This window comes from Arachis hypogaea, chromosome 14 (assembly GCF_003086295.3).
Source record: "Arachis hypogaea cultivar Tifrunner chromosome 14, arahy.Tifrunner.gnm2.J5K5, whole genome shotgun sequence".
In the NCBI taxonomy this organism is placed as follows: Eukaryota; Viridiplantae; Streptophyta; class Magnoliopsida; order Fabales; family Fabaceae; genus Arachis; species Arachis hypogaea.
Genome location: NC_092049.1, coordinates 82,602,880 through 82,607,405, shown reverse-complemented (window position 1 = coordinate 82,607,405; position 4,526 = coordinate 82,602,880).

Here is a 4,526-nt window from a genome sequence, read left to right as displayed (position 1 = left end):
CTTTTTGCTTGATACATAAACATCACAACTACTTGACTAATGAACTATCATTGGTACTCAAAGCCTTTAACTTTCTCATTCTTCCCCTTTTGCTTTTACTTGATTTAATTGATTTGCTTTTTCAAGATTTTCAAAGTTCAAAAAAAACTTCATAAAATGTTCCAGATGAAAACTTCAATCAAACAAATTCAAATGTATTTGAGCAAAAATAGTCATGCTAGCCTCCCAATACTTATATGCTCATGCTAAATTCTTCTTTAATTACCGTTGTTTGTTTATGATCATGATACTTAATTACTTTGACTCACAAATTTCAAGATAGTAGTTATGATATCACAACAACATGTTACAATTCAAATCAAACTATGCTTATCTAGAAGAAAGAACACACATGCATATATAAGAAATTGAAGACAATCATGCAATAGAAAGTACTGGAAACAAATAAGAGGGAAAGGAACTTAACCACCTTGTAGATCTTCATCATTGTTGTTGTCATTTTCCTCCTATTCTTTCCCTCCAACACCACAACACCAAACTTAAACTTTTCTTGTCCTCAAGAGAATAAAAAATTATGCAATACAATTTGACAATTCAAGGGGAGAAGAATAGCAATTTAATGTCCATAGTTGGCTAGTTTACTATGCATGCAATAATCACAACAGAAACTCAAATGATTGATGTTTCTATCTAGCTCACTTTATGAAATCTTTTCTTTATATTCCCTCCTTGAAACAAGCTTTTCATTCTCTTCTTAGCTTAGCTTCTTGGGTGCTTTGCACCATCAGTTAAAAGCTTCGACTCTTAATGCTTTGTTTTCAAGTATTACCACTTGATACATAAGCACCACAAGCATTTGATTAGAGGACTCTTTAAGCTCATTTGTTTCTTTCCTTTACTCTCTAATCATTGATGCTCAGAACCTTAAGCTTTGAGGGAGTGCTTTCCACTTGAACCTAGCCTTGACTTTAAGTGTTTTGTTTTCAAGCTTTTTGCTGGATACATAAACACCACAAGTACTTGACTAATGAACTGTCATTGGTACTCAGAGCCTTCAACTTTCTCATTCTTCCCCTTTTGCTTTTACTTGACTTAATTAATTTGCTTCTTCAAGGTTTTCAAAGTTCCAAAAAAACATCATAAAATGTTCCAGATAAAAATTTCAATCAAACAAATTCAAATGCATTTGAGCAACAATAGTCATGCTAGCCTCCCAATACTTATATGCTCATGCTAGATTCTTCTTTAATTACCCTTTTTTTTATGATCATGATGCTTAATGGTGCACGAATCCCCATACTTTTGTACAGCTGTACCAGCAAGTGCACTGGGTCGTCCAAGTAATACCTGAGTGAGTCAGGGTCGATCCCACGAGGATTGTGGTTTGAAGCAAGCTATGGTTATCTTGCAAGTCTTAGTCAGGCGAATCAGAAGGTTGTGTTTTTATGAAAAGGGAAAACTATTCATAATTTGTATTTGTAAATTGGAGTGGAGTCACTTGGATTGATTTAAGGGCAATCAGTAATAGGAATATAGTTGAGGATTGTTGCGTTATCTTTCTGAATTAACTCTGGTAGTACTGTTTCCTTTGCTTGTGAGTGATTTCTTCAATGGTAGGCTGTATATGATTGACACTGGTTTGAGCAGCCGTCAATACTCCTCCAGATATGAATCCCAGGGTTAGTGCGGATCCAGTCTGCTTGTGGGTGAAGCTCGTACAGTCCATTCTGCTTAATGATCCTACTCAAAACACCACAGACAAGGTCGAATCTTCTGGATCGGAGGAATGATGCGCCTTTGGTTCTAGCCTCTACCACAGAGACCCTAATCTCCTCGTAAATCGGCTGAACTAATGTCTCAAGAAGTACCTAACGAAGTTGTGGATTAGCCATCTAAGAGATGTATAGTCAAGCTGGTGGTTCATCATTGTCCGATGTAAGACGCACTCTGAACCCATGTAGAATGTGATAACCTTATTCTATTTCAACGCATTCATATTGATGAAAAACAAATATACATCTTAGAATTAATCAAACATGGATCGAAGAATAACAGTAATACTTTTATTAATTCATAGGACTCAGCAGGGCTCCTCCCCTCAACCTAGGAGGTTTATAAACTTATACTGAAAGGAAATACAGTGGTAAAAACGTGTATAATGTGTATGATGGTAAAAAGTGTACGAATAACATGAATCTAATCCCTTAAATACTAAACAAATGACTAGTAAGGATAAAACAGTCTTTTTAGTGCTAAAATTTACTTCTGGGGCCCACTCGGTGAGTGTTTGGGCTGAGCTTTGATGAAATCCACGTGTTATGAGGCCTCTAGGGTGTTGAACGCTGGCTAGGGGGTCCTCTCTGGGCGTTTGGATGCTGTACTCTGCTCTATGGGCACTGGACGCCTGGAAGGGGGCACGAGGCTGGCATTGGATACCAGTTTTGGGCCTTCTAATCCGAAGCAAAGTATGGACTATTATACATTGCTGAAAGCTCTGGAAGTTAGCTTTCCATAGCCGTTGAGAACGCTCCATTTGAACTTCTATAGCTCCAGGAAAGCTCTTCCGAATGCAAGGAGGTCAGATCCGAACAGCATCAACAGTGCTTTCTCTGAATCAGACTTTTGCTCCAGCTCCTCAATTTCAGCCAGAAATTACCTGAAATTGCACAAAAACACAAAACTCAAAGTAGAATCCAAAAATGTGAATTTAACACTAAAACCTATAAAAAATTAATAAAAACTAAACAAAACATATTAAAAACTATATGAAAATGATGCCAAAAAAATATCCGTTCATCACAACACCAAACTTAAGATACAATAAATTTGTAAGTTTCAAATGAAGCTTAGTTAAAATCAGATGAGCGGGACTTAGTAGCTTTTTGCTTCTGAATATTTTTGGCATCTCACTATCCATCGAATGGCAAAAAAGAGGTTGGATGTCATTGCAACAAGAAGTATGGAATGGCAAGCTAGATGGGCAGGTGAGCTGAAGTTTGAGGTACATCACAAAAATAGGATGATCATGGAAAGGTTTATGGTGGATCTGTTAGCTGGTACTTGCAGCTGTCGATTTTGGGGTTTGAGTGGTATGCCATGCCCACATGCGTGCAGTGCCATCTTTGAAAAGGGTAATAATTCTGAAGAGTATTGCAGCAACCACTATAGTCCAGCAGCATACCTTGCAACATATGAAAAATCAATTGCTCCAATTAATGGAGAGAACATGTGGCCGAAAGTGAACTGTGATACCATCATACCCCCAGTTTTCAGGGTTAAACCTGGTCAACCAAGAATGATGCGGATTAGAGAACCTGATGAAAATAGATCTCAAACGAAGTACAGAAGGACGGGTACCTCTGTGACTTACAGCAATTGCAGCCAGTATGGACACAACAGGAGGCACTACCCAAATCCTATTGTCTCAGGTACATCTTATTTTGTTGTTATTTCATAATTGTTGATTGCACCAGTTTTTTTCTGTAATGTTGCCTCGATTCGATTGAATTTGCATCAGCTCCTGAACCCGCTGCTGCTGCATCTGATGTTTCAATTGACTCAGCTGAACCTGGAAATGGTGCACATGATGTTGGAGCTGCTGCAAGGGGGAGAGGCAGAGGAAGGGGTGCGGGATTGGGTAGAGGAAGGGGCAAAGGAAGAGGAACTATTGTCACAGGTAATTCTAGGATTTGTTGCTACATACTAGACGATTGAAAATATTCTATTATGAAATGAGTTAACCATTATACTTTTGTTCCATCAGCCTCTGCACCAACAACTGCTGATGCTGACTCTGCTGCTACGAATGGCACTGCTGCTACTGAATCAGCTGCATGATCTGCTGCAAGGGGGAGAGGCAGAGAAAGGGGTGTGGGACTTAGTAGATGAAAAGTAACTAGTTTCACAAGTATAACTATATTTTGCTATTTCATACTACATAATTGAAAGGGTTTAGTGATGGAATGATTTAAAAATTTGGCTGTTGTTGCATCAGCCTCTACACCAAATACTCTTGCTGCTGAATTCGGATCTACAACTGTGTCACCCCTTACTGGATCTGGTTCTGCAAACGACTCACCCCTTGCTGGATCTGGTTCACCTACTACTGGAGCTACTGCAAATCCTCCTCATACACCAGCAACTCAACCAACTCCCTTCATTGAACCACTCATTCAGCCAACTCCACAAGTAGCACCAGTTACACAACCTTTGCCTAAGACTAAGACTTTTGGGATGAGCAAAATTGAAAGATTGAAGATGGGGATAAGAAAGGGAGCAGTAATGACAAGTCATCTTAGCCTAGTTTCACTAGCCTTTTTCTTTTGTTTTCAATTGAATTATGCACTTTCTTGAGCCATAAGCAAGCCAATTGGGTAGATTTTCATGTTTCCTTTGATTTAATCAACCATGTATGAATTCATGCTATTTCATGAGGTTTTATGCTATAATTGTCATATATTATGAAAGAATGAATATCTCATGATTTTGAGCATAGCTTTGATGTGTTTGGTTGATTAATGATAGGT